Genomic DNA, 22,690 nt, shown 5'->3' with positions numbered 1-22,690 from the left:
TGGCATTGGATTGAGTTGGGGAAGTGTGTATTGTGGGGTGGCCTTTGTGATGTTGTTGGGCCTGGCTATGTGGCTGGTGGCCATTTTGAAGCCTAGGCCTGCAAGCTTGCCTGGCCTTGTCTGCCAACTGGCCTGCTTTTTCATCCACTAGGATCAGAGCAGGTAGCCACAGCTTTATTAATCAAGTGTTTTCTGTGTGGTCTGTTGAATTTAGACATCATTTAGGGCATGGATGGCATTGGATTGAGTTGGGGAAGTGTGTTTTTGGGGGTGGCCTTTGTGATGTTGTTGGGCCTGGCCATGTGGCTGGTGGCCATTTTGAAGCCTAGGCCTGCAAGCTTGCCTGGCCTTGTCTGCCAACAGGCCTGCTTTTTCATCCACTAGGATCAGAGCAGGTAGCCACAGCTTTATTAATCAAGTGTTTTCTGTGTGGTATGTTGAATTTAGACATCATTTAGGGCATGGATGGCATTGGATTGAGTTGGGGAAGTGTGTTTTTTGGGGTGGCCTTTGTGATGTTGTTGGGCCTGGCCATGTGGCTGGTGGCCATTTTGAAGCCTAGGCCTGCAACCTTGCCTGGCCTTGTCTGCCAACAGGCCTGCTTTTTCATCCACTAGGATCAGAGCAGGTAGCCACAGCTTTATTACTCAAGTGTTTTCTGTGTGATCTGTTGAATTTAGACATCATTTAGGGCATGGATGGCATTGGATTGAGTTGGGGAAGTATGTTTTTTGGGGTGGCCTTTGTGATGTTGTTGGGCCTGGCCATGTGGCTGGTGGCCATTTTGAAGCCTAGGCCTGCAAGCTTGCCTGGCCTTGTCTGCCAACAAGCCTGCTTTTTCATCCACTTGGATCAGAGCAGGTAGCCACACCTTTATTAATCAAGTTTTTCTGTGTGGTCTGTTGAATTTAGACATCATTTAGGGCATGGATGGCATTGGATTGAGTTGAGGAAGTGTGTTCTTTGGGGTGGCCTTTGTGATGTTGTTGGGCCTGGTCATGTGGCTGGTGGCCATTTTGAAGCCTAGGCCTGCAAGCTTGCCTGGCCTTGTCTGCCAACAGGCCTGCTTTTTCATCCACTAGGATCAGAGCAGGTAGCCACCGCTATATTAATCAAGTGTTTTCTGTGTGGTCTGTTGAATTTAGACATCATTTAGGGCATGGATGGCATTGGATTGAGTTGGAGAAGTGTGTTTTTTGGGGGTGACCTTTGTGATGTTGTTGGGCCTGGCCATGTGGCTGGTGGCCATTTTGAAGCCTAGGCCTGCAAGCTTGCCTGGCCTTGTCTGCCAACAGGCCTGCTTTTTCATCCACTAGGATCAGAGCAGGTAGCCACAGCTTTATTAATCAAGTGTTTTCTGTGTGGTCTGTTGAATTTAGACATCATTTAGGGCATGGATGGCATTGGATTGAGTTGGGGAAGTGTGTTTTTTGGGGTGGCCTTTGTGATGTTGTTGGGCATGGCCATGTGGCTGGTGGCTATTTTGAAGCCTAGGCCTGCAAGCTTGCCTGGCCTTGTCTGCCAACAGGCCTGCTTTTTCATCCACTAGGATCAGAGCAGGTAGCCACAGCTTTATTAATCAAGTGTTTTCTGTGTGATCTGTTGAATTTTTAGACATCATTTAGGGCATGGATGGCATTGGATTGAGTTGGGGAAGTGTGTTTTTTGGGGTGGCCTTTGTGATGTTGTTGGGCCTGGCCATGTGGCTGGTGGCCATTTTGAAGCCTAGGCCTGCAAGCTTGCCTGGCCTTGTCTGCCAACTGGCCTGCTTGTTCATCCACTAGGATCAGAGCAGGTAGCCACAGCTTTATTAATCAAGTGTTTTCTGTGTGGTCTGTTGAATTTAGACATCATTTAGGGCATGGATGGCATTGGATTTAGTTGGGGAAGTGTGTTTTTGGGGGTGGCCTTTGTGATGTTGTTGGGCCTGGCCATGTGGCTGGTGGCCATTTTGAAGCCTAGGCCTGCAAGCTTGCCTGGCCTTGTCTGCCAACAGGCCTGCTTTTTCATCCACTAGGATCAGAGCAGGTAGCCACAGCTTTATTAATCAAGTGTTTTCTGTGTGGTCTGTTGAATTTAGACATCATTTAGGGCATGGATGGCATTGGATTGAGTTGGGGAAGTGTGTTTTTTGGGGTGGCCTTTGTGATGTTGTTGGGCCTGGCCATGTGGCTGGTGGCCATTTTGAAGCCTAGGCCTGCAAGCTTGCCTGGCCTTGTCTGCCAACAGGCCTGCTTTTTCATCCACTAGGATCAGAGCAGGTAGCCACAGCTTTATTAATCAAGTGTTTTCTGTGTGGTCTGTTGAATTTAGACATCATTTAGGGCATGGATGGCATAGGATTGAGTTGGGGAAGTTTTTTTTTTGGGGGGGTGGCCTTTGTGATGTTGTTGGGCCTGGCCATGTGACTGGTGGCCATTTTGAAGCCTAGGCCTGCAAGCTTGCCTGGCCCTGTCTGCCAACAGGCCTGCATTTTCATCCACTAGGATCAGAGCAGGTAGCCACAGCTTTATTAATCAAGTGTTTTCTTTGTGATCTGTTGAATTTAGACATAATTTAGGGCATGGATGGCATTGGATTGAGTTGGGGAAGTGTGTTTTTTGGGGGTGGCCTTTGTGATGTTGTTGGGCCTGGCCATGTGGCTGGTGGCCATTTTGAAGCCTAGGCCTGCAAGCTTGCCTGGCCTTGTCTGCCAACAGGCCTGCTTTTTCATCCACTAGGATCAGAGCAGGTAGCCACAGCTTTATTAATCAAGTGTTTTCTGTGTGGTATGTTGAATTTAGACATCATTTAGGGCATGGATGGCATTGGATTGAGTTGGGGAAGTGTGTTTTTTGGGGTGGCCTTTGTGATGTTGTTGGGCCTGGCCATGTGGCTGGTGGCCATTTTGAAGCCTAGGCCTGCAAGCTTGCCTGGCCTTGTCTGCCAACAGGCCTGCTTTTTCATCCACTAGGATCAGAGCAGGTAGCCACAGCTTTATTACTCAAGTGTTTTCTGTGTGATCTGTTGAATTTAGACATCATTTAGGGCATGGATGGCATTGGATTGAGTTGGGGAAGTATGTTTTTTGGGGTGGCCTTTGTGATGTTGTTGGGCCTGGCCATGTGGCTGGTGGCCATTTTGAAGCCTAGGCCTGCAAGCTTGCCTGGCCTTGTCTGCCAACAAGCCTGCTTTTTCATCCACTGGGATTTGAGCAGGTAGCCACACCTTTATTAATCAAGTTTTTCTGTGTGGTCTGTTGAATTTAGACATCATTTAGGGCATGGATGGCATTGGATTGAGTTGAGGAAGTGTGTTCTTTGGGGTGGCCTTTGTGATGTTGTTGGGCCTGGCCATGTGGCTGGTGGCCATTTTGAAGCCTAGGCATGCAAGCTTGCCTGGCCTTGTCTGCCAACAGGCCTGCTTTTTCATCCACTAGGATCAGAGCAGGTAGCCACCGCTATATTAATCAAGTGTTTTCTGTGTGGTCTGTTGAATTTAGACATCATTTAGGGCATGGATGGCATTGGATTGAGTTGGAGAAGTGTGTTTTTTGGGGGTGACCTTTGTGATGTTGTTGGGCCTGGCCATGTGGCTGGTGGCCATTTTGAAGCCTAGGCCTGCAAGCTTGCCTGGCCTTGTCTGTCAACAGGCCTGCTTTTTCATCCACTAGGATCAGAGCAGGTAGCCACAGCTTTATTAATCAAGTGTTTTCTGTGTGGTCTGTTGAATTTAGACATCATTTAGGGCATGGATGGCATTGGATTAAGTTGGGGAAGTTTTTTTTTGGGGGGTGGCCTTTGTGATGTTGTTGGGCCTGGCCATGTGGCTGGTGGCCATTTTGAAGCCTAGGCCTGCAAGCTTGCCTGGCCTTGTCTGCCAACAGGCCTGCATTTTCATCCACTAGGATCAGAGCAGGTAGCCACAGCTTTATTAATCAAGTGTTTTCTGTGTGATCTGTTGAATTTAGACATCATTTAGGGCGTGGATGGCATTGGATTGAGTTGGGAAAGTGTGTTTTTGGGGGTGGCCTTTGTGATGTTGTTGGGCCTGGCCATGTGGCTGGTGGCCATTTTGAAGCCTAGGCCTGCAAGCTTGCCTGGCCTTGTCTGCCAACAGGCCTGCTTTTTCATCCACTAGGATCAGAGCAGGTAGCCACAGCTTTATTAATCAAGTGTTTTCTGTGTGGTCTGTTGAATTTAGACATCATTTAGGGCATGGATGGCATTGGATTGAGTTGGGGAAGTGTGTTTTTTGGGGTGGCCTTTGTGATGTTGTTGGGCCTGGCCATGTGGCTGGTGGCCATTTTGAAGCCTAGGCCTGCAAGCTTGCCTGGCCTTGTCTGCCAACAGGCCTGCTTTTTCATCCACTAGGATCAGAGCAGGTAGCCACAGCTTTATTAATCAAGTGTTTTCTGTGTGGTCTGTTGAATTTAGACATCATTTAGGGCATGGATGGCATAGGATTGAGATGGGGTTTTTTTGTTTTGGGGGGGGTGGCCTTTGTGATGTTGTTGGGCCTGGCCATGTGGCTGGTGGCCATTTTGAAGCCTAGGCCTGCAAGCTTGCCTGGCCTTGTCTGCCAACAGGCCTGCATTTTCATCCACTAGGATCAGAGCAGGTAGCCACAGCTTTATTAATCAAGTGTTTTCTTTGTGATCTGTTGAATTTAGACATAATTTAGGGCATGGATGGCATTGGATTGAGTTGGGGAAGTGTGTTTTTTGGGGGTGGCCTTTGTGATGTTGTTGGGCCTGGCCATGTGGCTGGTGGCCATTTTGAAGCCTAGGCCTGCAAGCTTGCCTGGCCTTGTCTGCCAACAGGCCTGCTTTTTCATCCACTAGGATCAGAGCAGGTAGCCACAGCTTTATTAATCAACTGTTTTCTGTGTGATCTGTTGAATTTTTAGACATCATTTAGGGCATGGATGGCATTGGATTGAGTTGGGGAAGTGTGTATTTTGGGGTGGCCTTTGTGATGTTGTTGGGCCTGGCCATGTGGCTGGTGGCCATTTTGAAGCCTAGGCCTGCAAGCTTGCCTGGCCTTGTCTGCCAACTGGCCTGCTTTTTCATCCACTTGGATCAGAGCAGGTAGCCACAGCTTTATTAATCAAGTGTTTTCTGTGTGGTCTGTTGAATTTAGACATCATTTAGGGCATGGATGGCATTGGATTGAGTTGGGGAAGTGTGTTTTTGGGGGTGGCCTTTGTGATGTTGTTGGGCCTGGCCATGTGGCTGGTGGCCATTTTGAAGCCTAGGCCTGCAAGCTTGCCTGGCCTTGTCTGCCAACAGGCCTGCTTTTTCATCCACTAGGATCAGAGCAGGTAGCCACAGCTTTATTAATCAAGTGTTTTCTGTGTGGTCTGTTGAATTTAGACATCATTTAGGGCATGGATGGCATTGGATTGAGTTGGGGAAGTTTTTTTTTGGGGGGTGGCCTTTGTGATGTTGTTGGGCCTGGCCATGTGGCTGGTGGCCATTTTGAAGCCTAGGCCTGCAAGCTTGCCTGGCCTTGTCTGCCAACAGGCCTGCATTTTCATCCACTAGGATCAGAGCAGGTAGCCACAGCTTTATTAATCAAGTGTTTTCTGTGTGATCTGTTGAATTTAGACATCATTTAGGGCGTGGATGGCATTGGATTGAGTTGGGGAAGTGTGTTTTTGGGGGTGGCCTTTGTGATGTTGTTGGGCCTGGCCATGTGGCTGGTGGCCATTTTGAAGCCTAGGCCTGCAAGCTTGCCTGGCCTTGTCTGCCAACAGGCCTGCTTTTTCATCCACTAGGATCAGAGCAGGTAGCCACAGCTTTATTAATCAAGTGTTTTCTGTGTGGTCTGTTGAATTTAGACATCATTTAGGGCATGGATGGCATTGGATTGAGTTGGGGAAGTGTGTTTTTTGGGGTGGCCTTTGTGATGTTGTTGGGCCTGGCCATGTGGCTGGTGGCCATTTTGAAGCCTAGGCCTGCAAGCTTGCCTGGCCTTGTCTGCCAACAGGCCTGCTTTTTCATCCACTAGGATCAGAGCAGGTAGCCACAGCTTTATTAATCAAGTGTTTTCTGTGTGGTCTGTTGAATTTAGACATCATTTAGGGCATGGATGGCATAGGATTGAGATGGGGTTTTTTTGTTTTGGGGGGGGTGGCCTTTGTGATGTTGTTGGGCCTGGCCATGTGGCTGGTGGCCATTTTGAAGCCTAGGCCTGCAAGCTTGCCTGGCCTTGTCTGCCAACAGGCCTGCATTTTCATCCACTAGGATCAGAGCAGGTAGCCACAGCTTTATTAATCAAGTGTTTTCTTTGTGATCTGTTGAATTTAGACATAATTTAGGGCATGGATGGCATTGGATTGAGTTGGGGAAGTGTGTTTTTTGGGGGTGGCCTTTGTGATGTTGTTGGGCCTGGCCATGTGGCTGGTGGCCATTTTTAAGCCTAGGCCTGCAAGCTTGCCTGGCCTTGTCTGCCAACAGGCCTGCTTTTTCATCCACTAGGATCAGAGCAGGTAGCCACAGCTTTATTAATCAACTGTTTTCTGTGTGATCTGTTGAATTTTTAGACATCATTTAGGGCATGGATGGCATTGGATTGAGTTGGGGAAGTGTGTATTTTGGGGTGGCCTTTGTGATGTTGTTGGGCCTGGCCATGTGGCTGGTGGCCATTTTGAAGCCTAGGCCTGCAAGCTTGCCTGGCCTTGTCTGCCAACTGGCCTGCTTTTTCATCCACTAGGATCAGAGCAGGTAGCCACAGCTTTATTAATCAAGTGTTTTCTGTGTGGTCTGTTGAATTTAGACATCATTTAGGGCATGGATGGCATTGGATTGAGTTGGGGAAGTGTGTTTTTGGGGGTGGCCTTTGTGATGTTGTTGGGCCTGGCCATGTGGCTGGTGGCCATTTTGAAGCCTAGGCCTGCAAGCTTGCCTGGCCTTGTCTGCCAACAGGCCTGCTTTTTCATCCACTAGGATCAGAGCAGGTAGCCACAGCTTTATTAATCAAGTGTTTTCTGTGTGGTATGTTGAATTTAGACATCATTTAGGGCATGGATGGCATTGGATTGAGTTGGGGAAGTGTGTTTTTTGGGGTGGCCTTTGTGATGTTGTTGGGCCTGGCCAAGTGGCTGGTGGCCATTTTGAAGCCTAGGCCTGCAAGCTTTCCTGGCCTTGTCTGCCAACAGGCCTGCTTTTTCATCCACTAGGATCAGAGCAGGTAGCCACAGCTTTATTACTCAAGTGTTTTCTGTGTGATCTGTTGAATTTAGACATCATTTAGGGCATGGATGGCATTGGATTGAGTTGGGGAAGTATGTTTTTTGGGGTGGCCTTTGTGATGTTGTTGGGCCTGGCCATGTGGCTGGTGGCCATTTTGAAGCCTAGGCCTGCAAGCTTGCCTGGCCTTGTCTGCCAACAAGCCTGCTTTTTCATCCACTGGGATCAGAGCAGGTAGCCACACCTTTATTAATCAAGTTTTTCTGTGTGGTCTGTTGAATTTAGACATCATTTAGGGCATGGATGGCATTGGATTGAGTTGAGGAAGTGTGTTCTTTGGGGTGGCCTTTGTGATGTTGTTGGGCCTGGCCATGTGGCTGGTGGCCATTTTGAAGCCTAGGCATGCAAGCTTGCCTGGCCTTGTCTGCCAACAGGCCTGCTTTTTCATCCACTAGGATCAGAGCAGGTAGCCACCGCTATATTAATCAAGTGTTTTCTGTGTGGTCTGTTGAATTTAGACATCATTTAGGGCATGGATGGCATTGGATTGAGTTGGAGAAGTGTGTTTTTTGGGGGTGACCTTTGTGATGTTGTTGGGCCTGGCCATGTGGCTGGTGGCCATTTTGAAGCCTAGGCCTGCAAGCTTGCCTGGCCTTGTCTGTCAACAGGCCTGCTTTTTCATCCACTAGGATCAGAGCAGGTAGCCACAGCTTTATTAATCAAGTGTTTTCTGTGTGGTCTGTTGAATTTAGACATCATTTAGGGCATGGATGGCATTGGATTGAGTTGGGGAAGTTTTTTTTTGGGGCGTGTCCTTTGTGATGTTGTTGGGCCTGGCCATGTGGCTGGTGGCCATTTTGAAGCCTAGGCCTGCAAGCTTGCCTGGCCTTGTCTGCCAACAGGCCTGCATTTTCATCCACTAGGATCAGAGCAGGTAGCCACAGCTTTATTAATCAAGTGTTTTCTGTGTGATCTGTTGAATTTAGACATCATTTAGGGCGTGGATGGCATTGGATTGAGTTGGGGAAGGGTGTTTTTTGGGGTGGCCTTTGTGATGTTGTTGGGCCTGGCCATGTGGCTGGTGGCCATTTTGAAGCCTAGGCCTGCAAGCTTGCCTGGCCTTGTCTGCCAACAGGCCTGCTTTTTCATCCACTAGGATCAGAGCAGGTAGCCACAGCTTTATTAATCAAGTGTTTTCTGTGTGGTCTGTTGAATTCAGACATCATTTAGGGCATGGATGGCATTGGATTGAGTTGGGGAAGTTTTTTTTTGGGGGGGGGTGGCCTTTGTGATGTTGTTAGGCCTGGCCATGTGGCTGGTGGCCATTTTGAAGCCTAGGCCTGCAAGCTTGCCTGGCCTTGTCTGCCAACAGGCCTGCATTTTCATCCACTAGGATCAGAGCAGGTAGCCACAGCTTTATTAATCAAGTGTTTTCTGTGTGATCTGTTGAATTTAGACATCATTTAGGGCATGGATGGCATTGGATTGAGTTGGGGAAGTATGTTTTTTGGGGGTGGCCTTTGTGATGTTGTTGGGCCTGGCCATGTGGCTGGTGGCCATTTTGAAGCCTAGGCCTGCAAGCTTGCCTGGCCTTGTCTGCCAACAGGCCTGCTTTTTCATCCACTAGGATCAGAGCAGGTAGCCACAGCTTTATTAATCAAGTGTTTTCTGTGTGATCCGTTGAATTTTTAGACATCATTTAGGGCATGGATGCATTGGATAGAGTTGGGGAAGTGTGTATTTTGGGGTGGCCTTTGTGATGTTGTTGGGCCTGGCCATGTGGCTGGTGGCCATTTTGAAGCCTAGGCCTGCAAGCTTGCCTGGCCTTGTCTGCCAACTGGCCTGCTTTTTCATCCACTAGGATCAGAGCAGGTAGCCACAGCTTTATTAATCAAGTGTTTTCTGTGTGGTCTGTTGAATTTAGACATCATTTAGGGCATGGATGGCATTGGATTGAGTTGGGGAAGTGTGTTTTTGGGGGTGGCCTTTGTGATGTTGTTGGGCCTGGCCATGTGGCTGGTGGCCATTTTGAAGCCTAGGCCTGCAAGCTTGCCTGGCCTTGTCTGCCAACAGGCCTGCTTTTTCATCCACTAGGATCAGAGCAGGTAGCCACAGCTTTATTAATCAAGTGTTTTCTGTGTGGTCTGTTGAATTTAGACATCATTTAGGGCATGGATGGCATTGGATTGAGTTGGGGAAGTGTGTTTTTTGGGGTGGCCTTTGTGATGTTGTTGGGCCTGGCCATGTGGCTGGTGGCCATTTTGAAGCCTAGGCCTGCAAGCTTGCCTGGCCTTGTCTGCCAACAGGCCTGCTTTTTCACCCACTAGGATCAGAGCAGGTAGCCACAGCTTTATTACTCAAGTGTTTTCTGTGTGATCTGTTGAATTTAGACATCATTTAGGGCATGGATGGCATTGGATTGAGTTGGGGAAGTATGTTTTTTGGGGTGGCCTTTGTGATGTTGTTGGGCCTGGCCATGTGGCTGGTGGCCATTTTGAAGCCTAGGCCTGCAAGCTTGCCTGGCCTTGTCTGCCAACAAGCCTGCTTTTTCATCCACTAGGATCAGAGCAGGTAGCCACACCTTTATTAATCACGTTTTTCTGTGTGGTCTGTTGAATTTAGACATCATTTAGGGCATGGATGGCATTGGATTGAGTTGAGGAAGTGTGTTTTTTGGGGTGGCCTTTGTGATGTTGTTGGGCCTGGCCATGTGGCTGGTGGCCATTTTGAAGCCTAGGCCTGCAAGCTTGCCTGGCCTTGTCTGCCAACAGGCCTGCTTTTTCATCCACTAGGATCAGAGCAGGTAGCCACAGCTTTATTACTCAAGTGTTTTCTGTGTGATCTGTTGAATTTAGACATCATTTAGGGCATGGATGGCATTGGATTGAGTTGGGGAAGTATGTTTTTTGGGGTGGCCTTTGTGATGTTGTTGGGCCTGGCCATGTGGCTGGTGGCCATTTTGAAGCCTAGGCCTGCAAGCTTGCCTGGCCTTGTCTGCCAACAAGCCTGCCTTTTCATCCACTAGGATCAGAGCAGGTAGCCACACCTTTATTAATCAAGTTTTTCTGTGTGGTCTGTTGAATTTAGACATCATTTAGGGCATGGATGGCATTGGATTGAGTTGAGGAAGTGTGTTCTTTGGGGTGGCCTTTGTGATGTTGTTGGGCCTGGCCATGTGGCTGGTGGCCATTTTGAAGCCTAGGCCTGCAAGCTTGCCTGGCCTTGTCTGCCAACAGGCCTGCTTTTTCATCCACTAGGATCAGAGCAGGTAGCCACCGCTATATTAATCAAGTGTTTTCTGTGTGGTCTGTTGAATTTAGACATCATTTAGGGCATGGATGGCAATGGATTGAGTTGGAGAAGTGTTTTTTTTGGGGGTGACCTTTGTGATGTTGTTGGGCCTGGCCATGTGGCTGGTGGCCATTTTGAAGCCTAGGCCTGCAAGCTTGCCTGGCCTTGTCTGCCAACAGGCCTGCTTTTTCATCCACTAGGATCAGAGCAGGTAGCCACAGCTTTATTAATCAAGTGTTTTCTGTGTGGTCTGTTGAATTTAGACATCATTTAGGGCATGGATGGCATTGGATTGAGTTGGGGAAGTTTTTTTTTGGGGGGTGGCCTTTGTGATGTTGTTGGGCCTGGCCATGTGGCTGGTGGCCATTTTGAAGCCTAGGCCTGCAAGCTTGCCTGGCCTTGTCTGCCAACAGGCCTGCATTTTCATCCACTAGGATCAGAGCAGGTAGCCACAGCTTTATTAATCAAGTGTTTTCTGTGTGATCTGTTGAATTTAGACATCATTTAGGGCGTGGATGTCATTGGATTGAGTTGGGGAAGGGTGTTTTTTGGGGTGGCCTTTGTGATGTTGTTGGGCCTGGCCATGTGGCTGGTGGCCATTTTGAAGCCTAGGCCTGCAAGCTTGCCTGGCCTTGTCTGCCAACAGGCCTGCTTTTTCATCCACTAGGATCAGAGCAGGTAGCCACAGCTTTATTAATCAAGTGTTTTCTGTGTGGTCTGTTGAATTCAGACATCATTTAGGGCATGGATGGCATTGGATTGAGTTGGGGAAGTTTTATTTTGGGGGGGGGTGGCCTTTGTGATGTTGTTAGGCCTGGCCATGTGGCTGGTGGCCATTTTGAAGCCTAGGCCTGCAAGCTTGCCTGGCCTTGTCTGCCAACAGGCCTGCATTTTCATCCACTAGGATCAGAGCAGGTAGCCACAGCTTTATTAATCAAGTGTTTTCTGTGTGATCTGTTGAATTTAGACATCATTTAGGGCATGGATGGCATTGGATTGAGTTGGGGAAGTGTGTTTTTTGGGGGTGGCCTTTGTGATGTTGTTGGGCCTGGCCATGTGGCTAGTGGCCATTTTGAAGCCTAGGCCTGCAAGCTTGCCTGGCCTTGTCTGCCAACAGGCCTGCTTTTTCATCCACTAGGATCAGAGCAGGTAGCCACAGCTTTATTAATCAAGTGTTTTCTGTGTGATCTGTTGAATTTTTAGACATCATTTAGGGCATGGATGCATTGGATTGAGTTGGGGAAGTGTGTATTTTGGGGTGGCCTTTGTGATGTTGTTGGGCCTGGCCATGTGGCTGGTGGCCATTTTGAAGCCTAGGCCTGCAAGCTTGCCTGGCCTTGTCTGCCAACTGGCCTGCTTTTTCATCCACTAGGATCAGAGCAGGTAGCCACAGCTTTATTAATCAAGTGTTTTCTGTGTGGTCTGTTGAATTTAGACATCATTTAGGGCATGGATGGCATTGGATTGAGTTGGGGAAGTGTGTTTTTGGGGGTGGCCTTTGTGATGTTGTTGGGCCTGGCCATGTGGCTGGTGGCCATTTTGAAGCCTAGGCCTGCAAGCTTGCTTGGCCTTGTCTGCCAACAGGCCTGCTTTTTCATCCACTAGGATCAGAGCAGGTAGCCACAGCTTTATTAATCAAGTGTTTTCTGTCTGGTCTGTTGAATTTAGACATCATTTAGGGCATGGATGGCATTGGATTGAGTTGGGGAAGTGTGTTTTTTGGGGTGGCCTTTGTGATGTTGTTGGGCCTGGCCATGTGGCTGGTGGCCATTTTGAAGCCTAGGCCTGCAAGCTTGCCTGGCCTTGTCTGCCAACAGGCCTGCTTTTTCATCCACTAGGATCAGAGCAGGTAGCCACAGCTTTATTACTCAAGTGTTTTCTGTGTGATCTGTTGAATTTAGACATCATTTAGGGCATGGATGGCATTGGATTGAGTTGGGGAAGTATGTTTTTTGGGGTGGCCTTTGTGATGTTGTTGGGCCTGGCCATGTGGCTGGTGGCCATTTTGAAGCCTAGGCCTGCAAGCTTGCCTGGCCTTGTCTGCCAACAAGCCTGCTTTTTCATCCACTAGGATCAGAGCAGGTAGCCACACCTTTATTAATCACGTTTTTCTGTGTGGTCTGTTGAATTTAGACATCATTTAGGGCATGGATGGCATTGGATTGAGTTGAGGAAGTGTGTTTTTTGGGGTGGCCTTTGTGATGTTGTTGGGCCTGGCCATGTGGCTGGTGGCCATTTTGAAGCCTAGGCCTGCAAGCTTGCCTGTCCTTGTCTGCCAACAGGCCTGCTTTTTCATCCACTAGGATCAGAGCAGGTAGCCACAGCTTTATTAATCAAGTGTTTTCTGTGTGGTCTGTTGAATTTAGACATCATTTAGGGCATGGATCGCATTGGATTGAGTTGGGGAAGTGTGTTTTTTGGGGGTGACCTTTGTGATGTTGTTGGGCCTGGCCATGTGGCTGGTGGCCATTTTGAAGCCTAGGCCTGCAAGCTTGCCTGGCCTTGTCTGCCAACAGGCCTGCTTTTTCATCCACTAGGATCAGAGCAGGTAGCCACAGCTTTATTAATCAAGTGTTTTCTGTGTGGTCTGTTGAATTTAGACACCATTTAGGGCATGGATGGCATTGGATTGAGTTGGGGAAGTGTGTTTTTTGGGGTGGCCTTTGTGATGTTGTTGGGCCTGGCCATGTGGCTGGTGGCCATTTTGAAGCCTAGGCCTGCAAGCTTGCCTGGCCTTGTCTGCCAACAGGCCTGCATTTTCATCCACTAGGATCAGAGCAGGTAGCCACAGCTTTATTAATCAAGTGTTTTCTGTGTGATCTGTTGAATTTAGACATCATTTAGGGCATGGATGGCATTGGATTGAGTTGGGGAAGTGTGTTTTTTGGGGGTGGCCTTTGTGATGTTGTTGGGCCTGGCCATGTGGCTGGTGGCCATTTTGAAGCCTAGGCCTGCAAGCTTGCCTGGCCTTGTCTGCCAACAAGCCTGCTTTTTCATCCTCTAGGATCAGAGCAGGTAGCCACAGCTTTATTAATCAAGTTTTTTCTGTGTGATCTGTTGAATTTAGACATCATTTAGGGCGTGGATGGCATTGGATTGAGTTGGGGAAGTGTGTTTTTTGGGGTGGCCTTTGTGATGTTGTTGGGCCTGGCCATGTGGCTGGTGGCCATTTTGAAGCCTAGGCCTGCAAGCTTGCCTGGCCTTGTCTGCCAACAGGCCTGCTTTTTCATCCACTAGGATCAGAGCAGGTAGCCACAGCTTTATTAATCAAGTGTTTTCTGTGTGGTCTGTTGAATTTAGACATCATTTAGGGCATGGATGGCATTGGATTGAGTTGGGGAAGTGTGTTTTTTGGGGTGGCCTTTGTGATGTTGTTGGGCCTGGCCATGTGGCTGGTGGCCATTTTGAAGCCTAGGTCTGCAAGCTTGCCTGGCCTTGTCTGCCAATAGGCCTGCTTTTTCATCCACTAGGATCATAGCAGGTAGCCACAGCTATATTAATCAAGTGTTTTCTGTGTGGTCTATTGAATTTAGACATCATTTAGGGCATGGATGGCATTGGATTGATTTGGTGAAGTGTGTTTTTTGGGGTGGCCTTTGTGATGTTGTTGGGCCTGGCCATGTGGCTGGTGGCCATTTTGAAGCCTAGGCCTGCAAGCTTGCCTGGCCTTGTCTGCCAACAGGCCTGCTTTTTCATCCACTAGGATCAGAGCAGGTAGCCACAGCTTTATTAATCAAGTGTTTTCTGAGTGATCTGTTGAATTTAGACATCATTTAGGGCATGGATGGCATTGGATTGAGTTGGGGAAGTGTGTTTTTTGGGGTGGCCTTTCTGATGTTGGTTGTCTTAAAGACATGCTTTTGTTGTATGTGTCTGGTGTGTTGGTGTGCAATTCATGCACCCTGCAGACCTTTTTGGGGCCTGTGAATGTTCGTAGTTCCATTTTGTTTCATTAAAAAGGCAGAGCAGTGTGCTTTAGCATGCATCCTTTACCTGGATTTTATAGGCCTTTTGTCAGCTTCTGGTGTTTCCCAGGCCCCCGGCTTGTTTGTGATTTGTGAGTGTCCATGTGAGTGGTGGCCTTTTTTGGTGTTTTTTTGACTGTGAGTTATTAGTGTCCTGCTTTGCCATAGGCCTGCATGGTTTTCCTATTGGCTATTTGGCTTACTGCTTCCATCCATCCACCCCCTTTGCCAGCAGCAGCTCCATGGATGCTGAGATGCTCAAATAATTTAATGGTCCACCCCACTTTCATTACATTTTTATTTTGGTGGTTATTATTAACTTTCCTATCCTTCCTGAGAGTGTAGTGTGTGGCTGTACACAGTAGTATAACATAGCTCTAGTTAAAAAAAAAAGTCATAAATGGCTAGACTACCTTTTGTTTGCACTAGTACAGTACTAAGTAACTGAACCACAACAACAAATGCAACATTTCACTGATGTTCTTCTCCTGTCTTATTTGCTTTAAGGCGCACAAAAGACAGAGTAGGAGGTGTCATCAGCATCACCCGGCTACCCGTTGTACTGCCAGCCAGACAGAAGTCCTGCTGCGCATCACGTCCATGTGTGACCAGAACTTGTTGTGCATCTGCATCCTGCCTGACATCTGAAGAAGATGGCCCCAAAGAAAGCTATCAGGTCCAGTACCAAGAAAGTTGCCGGTGAGAAGAAGGAACAGAAAAAGGAAGTGCCATTAACCACGACTGGTGGTGTGCCGGCCAATGTTTTTTTTGGCACCAAAGCGTTGTCCGGGAACCAAGCTGGGAGCAGCACAGCGGTCCAACCCCACCAACCTAGGCCCAAGGGCTTTAGTGTCACAGAGGTAGCCAGTCTACTAACGAGCAGCGATGTTGAAGAAGTGTCATTACCGCAAAGTAGTACACAATCAAGTTCAACGCAGGCGCAAACTCAGCAGATCAGTGTGCAGCCGTCGCAACAAGAACAGCAGCAGCCGCCGCCAACACCCGCCGCAACAAGAACAGCAGCACCCGCCGCAACAAGAACAGCAGCACCCGCCGCAACAAGAACAGCAGCAGCCGCCGCAACAAGAACAGCAGCAGCTGCCGCAACAGCCCACCATAGTAGTTGTTGCTCCTGACGTAGGGGCATTTAAGGAAATCGAGCTTCCTGCAGACAAAGTGGAGCAAAGTCAAACCACTGTTTCAGAAGATCTATTATCTTCCAGACAACCAGCAAGGAAAAGGAGGCTTAGTCCATCATCTTCTTCTTCAAGCCCCGCTTCTGATGATCGTGATGACACTTGGGTCCCGCCAGCTCGGTCTGAGAGTGATATACGCCACAAGACAATGCTTCTGAAAAGGAAGGTCCCAGAAAAACTTGGAGTTATGGAGGTACATGTAGAAGAGGGGGGTGATGATGTTGATGAAGACGAGCCAGTCATCACGCACATTACTCCCGCCCCAAAGGGATTGGAGACCAACATTCTCACCCTATCCAGAAAGGCTGCTACTGAGCGGGATGTAGCACGGATCTCACCAACACAGGTTACACCACCACTACCTCCAGCTGCCATATTTTCCAAGGCCCGGCAGGGACCTACATCCAGCTCAACCATCTCAGTAGGTAGTGGTAGTAAAAGTCACAGTGTAGGTGCACAGGGGCACACATTATCAAACACCCCCTCTAGTTCATCTGGTGTTGAAAGTGGCACATCCAGCAGTGCCAGAAAGTTCTCCTCCCCAGTTTGGGACTTCTTTTCTGTTAGCGCCAAGGAGGAGAACGTTGCTATATGCTTAATTTGTCGTCAAGGTCTTCGGCATGGTAAGCTTGGTACAAACTATGGTACCGGAGGACAAGCAAGTCATCTAAAAATACACCACACTATCGTGTGGGAGGATCACCTACTTAAGTTAAAAGAAAGTAGAAAAACTCAACCCATTGAAGTTGGTCGGGATGAATCAGAGAGCGATATTATTGTGGTGGCAGGTGAAGAAGAGGGAGGCATTTCTAGCCCTGTCCCCAGTAGTGCAGTAACGCCCACATCTTCCTCAGTAACATCAGAGTGGCACCGCAGTAAGAGCCATACTCAGAGTCTGGGTGAGACACCAAGGCGACCGGCGAGTACCTCAATGAGACAATCTGTGTCGTTGAGCCGTAGTGGGTTAATGAAAACAGCACCACTAAGGAAAGTAAGCCAGCCTACCATTGAGAGCATGTTTAGGTTGGAGGGGCAGTTCCAACGCAACCACCCAACGGCACGATTGTACAATGCGAAGCTGGCTAAAATGTTAGCGCTGGACCTTCTTCCTTTTTCATTTGTGGAAGGGGTGGGTTTCCTTGAATTTGTGTCTGCCATCTGCCCGAAATGGAAAGTTCCCAGCCGGTCCTATTTCGCAAAAATTGCTGTTCCGGCACTACATCTTGATGTGCTGGAATTGGTTGGACACGCTTTGCAGAAGAGTGCTGTGCACAATATCCACCTGACAACAGACATGTGGAGCAGTTGCCAAGCCACAGATTACATGTGCATCACTGCACACTGGATCTCTTTTGTGGGGGTTAAAGATAAACTATCTGCACGAGGTGTTGTTGACACAGCTGCGATTTTTGAAGGTACTCGGAAACATGCAACTGTAGCCATGTTCGCCATGGAGAAATCTCATACGGCTCAAAACATTTTACACGAGTTTCGCACCAAGGTTTTGGAAAGGGTGCGGCCCAGAGGGCTTCGTATTGGTTTTGTTGCCACAGACAATGGCAGTAATGTACTTAAGGCCATGGAACTTGGTTCCTATTTCAGGGTTCCGTGTTTGGCGCACTGCAAAAACATTATAGTTCAAGACTTTCTGAAAAAAGAACCCATATTCAGCAATTTACTGGCCATCTGCCGAAGAATATGCACTCATTTCAGCCATTCTTTTAAAGCTCGGAAGCAGCTGAGGATCATCCAACGTGAACTTAGGATGCCAGTCAAGGCACTCATCCAGGAGGTGGCAACACGTTGGAACTCAACGTATTACATGCTTGATCGTCTGAACTAACAGCACATGTCACTCCATGATTATGTCTATAAAGGAAGAGGGGATGCTAGTGCTACTGTTAAAGGCATGATCCTTGACATGGAGCAATGGAGCCTAATTAAATGCCTGACTGAGATGCTTTCTCCTTTTGAGGTCTTCACACGTGAAGTCAGCAAGGAGGACTGTACAATGGGCCAAGCTATCCCATTATTGCAAATGCTAGAGTATGAGCTGAATAATGTGTCTGAATCATACAATGGTGTAGAGGACAGAAGGCAAGCCCATGACTTGGTGGAGAGCTTATCCCGGCACTTAACTGAAAATGTAAGGTTACAAAATAAAATTTTGTCACAAGAACATTACATTTGTGCCACAATTCTGGATCCACGTGCAAAATTGGGACTACTGAAGACATTCCTTGCTTTTTCCGACAATGATGTTGCCCGCTACAAAAGTTGTATAGCTGAAGCAGCCAGTAAGTTGGAAAACGAATGGCTGCTAATTAAAAGCCCGCAAGATCAACCCACAAGAAGTACTGATACTGAGCAGGCCATGTAGAATCAAGTGCAACTTCATCAGCTGAGGGCAGTGCGGTTGGCTCACAATCACAACACTCACCATCACTATCGACTACAGAAACAATAACTGGATCATTAGGCCGAGTACAATCATTATCATTACAGGATTGGTATGTAAAGATGGGCCTTTGTAAGCACAGTGCTGATGCACAGAAAAAACAGCACAAAAGCTTACCAGCAGCAACCCTGAACATTGAGCGGATGGTCCAGACCTATCTGGACGACCCAACAGAGGTGTACGCTGATCAAAACCCATTGCAGTATTGGTATAGGAAAAGGTCTGAATGGCCACAGCTCAGCAGGCTGGCGATAAGCTATCTGGCTTGCCCTGTCGCAAGTGTCTCTTCCGAACGTGTTTTCAGTGCTGCTGGTTCCATTGTAACATTGAGAAGGACCAGTCTATCTCCAAAAAACGTGGAGAGGTTAACAATGATCAAAATGAATCAGCACTTCATACCACCGAATTACACAATACATGAATCAACGGAGGAAGATGAGGACAGCGGCTCAGGTGACGGAAGTATTGTGTCAGATGATTACCTACTACTGGCTGAACCCCCAGAGTTTGAGGACGAGCTATACTTCCCTGACAATTAGGCTCGCACTTACTGTCTTCCTCCCTTTTTTCCCCCTTTGTTTGTGTCTGTTGTTCCGGTTATAAACTTGTGAATCACAACCAATCCATTACCACTGTCTTCTACTCTTCTAATTTAATATACAAGTTTCAGGTGTCTGCTATTTGACAGTACAGTCCTCCAAATCCAGCTCCTCCGCTCCATCATACTGAATCTCCTGCTCAATTCCATTTCCCTCATGAATGATGATTGGATGATGCAAACAACAAATTCAAACTTTCCTAGTCCTTCCAAAAGAAGTGGACCATGAATCAGATAACTACTATAGCTATCCTCCTTTCAGAGCCGAGAGAGACTGACCATTAACTGAAAATAAGATGGAGCAGGTAATGATTGATGCCATGCATTGGACGCAGAGTCGCAGACTGAATGATTTAGATTTTTTTGTTGTGTTTGTTGTGCATGAATTTATGTAATTGTGCACTGCCACTAATCAACTTTCTACAGAACACACTAATTTCCCCCTTCTTGCAAATAAGAAATTGGTACTTCTCCTGCAGCTTGGTGACCCATTGCTTTTAATTCAATACAGGAAGGGGACTCACTCAATCTGCGCAATGAGTATGATTGACACAACAGCACCGTCCATCATGATGATGGCGAAATAGACGGCCCGTTAACTTAAGAGGAGAAGGAACAGGTAATGATTGATGCCATGCATTGGACGCAGAGTCGCAGACTGAATGATTTAGATTTTGTTGTCTTTGTTGTGCATGAATTTATGTAATTGTGCACTGCCACTAATCAACTTTCTACAGAACACACTAATTTCCCCCTTCTTGCAAATAAGAAATTGGTACTTCTCCTGCAGCTTGGTGACCCATTGCTTTTAATTCAATACAGGAAGGGGACTCACTCAATCTGCGCAATGAGTAGGATTGACACAACTGCACCGTCCATCATGATGATGGCGAAATAGATGGCCCGTTAACTTAATATGAGAAGGAACAGGTAATGATTGATGCCATGCATTGGACGCAGATTCGCAGACTGAATGATTTAGATTTTGTTGTGTTTGTTTTTTTTTTTTTTTTTTTTTATTTTTTTTGTCCTCATATTCAGCCCATTTGAAGCCACCCAGGCATTGGAGCGAGAAGAAAAGAGTGACACCGCCTCAGTGCACTGGATTTGTAAACTTTATCAACAGACAAGCTTACCGGTGTATCTCCTTCTCAAACACTAGCCAGCGGCGACATACACTAGGGACCCAATTGCTAGGACCGGAGAGGCAATAGCAAGGCAGGAAGGGCAATGAAATCATTGGACAGGGGGGAGAAAAAAAAAAAAAAAAAAAAAAAAAACCCCGTCACCACTTCATAAGTTTCCAAAATTCCTGCTTCTTCTTACTTCCTGGTCTTATAAGGTCCATCTTGGATATCCTTAGGAGAGAAGTCTGCCAGTCTAAAAATTCCGGAGGCTTGGGATCTTTCCATTTAATACAAATCTCTCTTCTTGCTATTAAGATGGCATAAAATAGCAGATGCTTGGGTGAACCAGTCAGATTGGGTATTAATCCAAAGAAAATCAGAGAAAAGTCAAGGGTAATAGATATCCCCAAAGAGGTAGACAGAGCCTTACCCACTTGGTACCAAAAGCTCGATAAGAGAGGGCAAGTCAGGAACATGTGAGCATCAGACGCCGCTTCTTCACCGCATCTAGCACAGCACACAGGAAGATCTTTTGCAAATTTAGTTAGCCTCTGTGGTGAAAAATAGGCTCTATGAATCGTGAAGATATGATTCCTTCTTAACCAAGCAGGCTTTACAATATCCCATAGTGTCTTACACGAATTAAGCCACAACAGCTCAAGATCAACCTGTGGAATGCAGCTATTCCACAATGAAGTTGGGAGTTTAAAGTCACCATCGATCTCTTCAAGAATAGTGCGATACCAAAAACCAACCTCTTTTCTAAATGGAGGTTTCTGTGTAGCCTGTGTCTCCAACTGTGTAACCCTACCTAGAGTGTAATTGCTTCTAATAGCATAATTTGTGGTGGCCCAGCTAGAAAGCTGGAGAAATTTGAATCTGGAGATAGAAAAGCCAGTATTTTCTCGGAGGGCCTCCCAAGGGATCAGTGAGCCCTCCACGAAAAGTTCACCCCACCTCGCTATACCGGCTACCCTCAGTGGTAAGGACAAACTATCCTTTAGGAACTCAGGTGTCCCAGGCGAGTCCCAGATTGGGGCTAAGTTAGAAAAATACCCCATCTTCATTGCAGCTCGCATTTTAACCCAAGTTTTTAACAAACCCCATAAAACCTTTAATCTAACTTTTTTTAAAAACTTGGGATCTCCATATTTAAATAGGAAGCCATCTTCGGAAAAGCCACTCACTCTTAGCATGGACAGGAACATCAAACCCATACCACTACTTGTTGGAACCTTTAATAGCATCCGTGAATGGGTGAATTGGAAGGCCCAAGCATATATTTGCAGGTCTGGGGCTGCCAGGCCGCCCTTCTCTCTACGTCTTCTTATTTTCTTCCAAGCGATCCTGGACCCTCTAGAAGCCCAAATGAAGGTGTTAAGCTCACTCTGTATTTTTGCTAGAGAAGCACTCTCAAAAAATAAGGGGATACAATCAAAAAGAAAAGTAAACCTTGGTAAAATTGACATTTTGATCAAATTAACCCGACCCAACATTGACAGAGGTAAGTTGGCCCAATTTTTCAATAGTTTTCTGATTTCTTTTGTAATTAATGATAAATTGTGAGAGGGGATCTTATCAATTTCATGTAGGATATGGACACCTAGATATCTTATATCGGTTTTTAAGGAAGGAAGATGAGAGTCTACATACATATTCCAGGCCATAATTTCCGTCTTCGAGGTGTTTATCTTATAGCCTGAGACAGATCCAAATTTCTGGGCTAGTTCGATAACAGCTGGGAATGCCATATTCAAGTTGTCTGTCAGAATAAGGATGTCATCGGCATATAATGCCACTTTCCTTTCCCACTCCCCGCATTTAAATGGAGACACCCTAATGTCATCTCGCAACATCTGTGCAAAAGGTTCAATATATAAATTAAATAATAAAGGGGAAAGAGGGCATCCCTGACGCGTACCCCTTGTTATCGCAAGAGATTTTGTGAGGGAGCCGTTAACCATGATATTCGCCGATGGATTGCAGTATATAAGAGAGATAACTCGTCTAAATTTATCGCCTAGCTTAAATTTGGCCAAGACCTCCGACATGAACAGCCAATTGACCCTGTCGAAGGCCTTCTCCGCGTCCAATGTCATTCCCGCCAAAGGAAGGGACCATGCTGAAGCCATATCAATGGCTCCAATGAAATCATAGGTTAAATCAGACAGGTGACGGCCCTTGACAAAACCCTTTTGGTCTAGATGTAATAGAGCACCTACGACTCCTCCCAATCTATTGGCCATGATGGAAACAAAGATCTTGTAGTCGGTGTTCAAAATTGAGATTGGCCTGTAAGATTCGCAATTTGAAGCTGATTTCCCAGGCTTCAATATTAGTGATATTGTCGCTTTATTCCACGAGGGAGGAAGAGGAGTGCCTTCTTGTAAGATTTCATTAAACAAGGTAGTTAGGAAAGGGGTGATCTCTTTTGCCAAGCATATATATATTTCCGAGGGTAAACCATCCGGCCCAACTGCTTTCCCTTTCTTTGAGCTCATCACAGCCCTATATACCTCATCATATGTAATAGGTGCATCTATTTTCGTTTGTTGATCTGGATTTAACCCAGGAAGGTTTATATTGTTTAACAAGGACAGAACTTTAGCGGAGTCATGGTGACCCTCTTCCTTATATAAGTCTGAAAAAAAAGAATAGAATTGTGTTTTGATATCCTCATCAGAGGTATACAATATCCCAGATTTAGAAACTGAACTAATATAATTCCTTGCCCGGTCTGATCTAATTTTCCAGGCAAGAAGTTTCCCGGCGCCCTCCCCATACTCAAAATGGGCGATCTTGCTAGCTTCCCATCTTTGTAATAATCTGGAATTAAGGACAGACTCCAGGTCCCCCTTCAGGGTCCGTAGAGTCTCTTGTGCAC

Source organism: Triturus cristatus, chromosome 2_1 (assembly GCF_964204655.1).
Source record: "Triturus cristatus chromosome 2_1, aTriCri1.1, whole genome shotgun sequence".
NCBI classification, from domain to species: Eukaryota; Metazoa; Chordata; class Amphibia; order Caudata; family Salamandridae; genus Triturus; species Triturus cristatus.
This window is presented reverse-complemented; position numbering follows the sequence as displayed.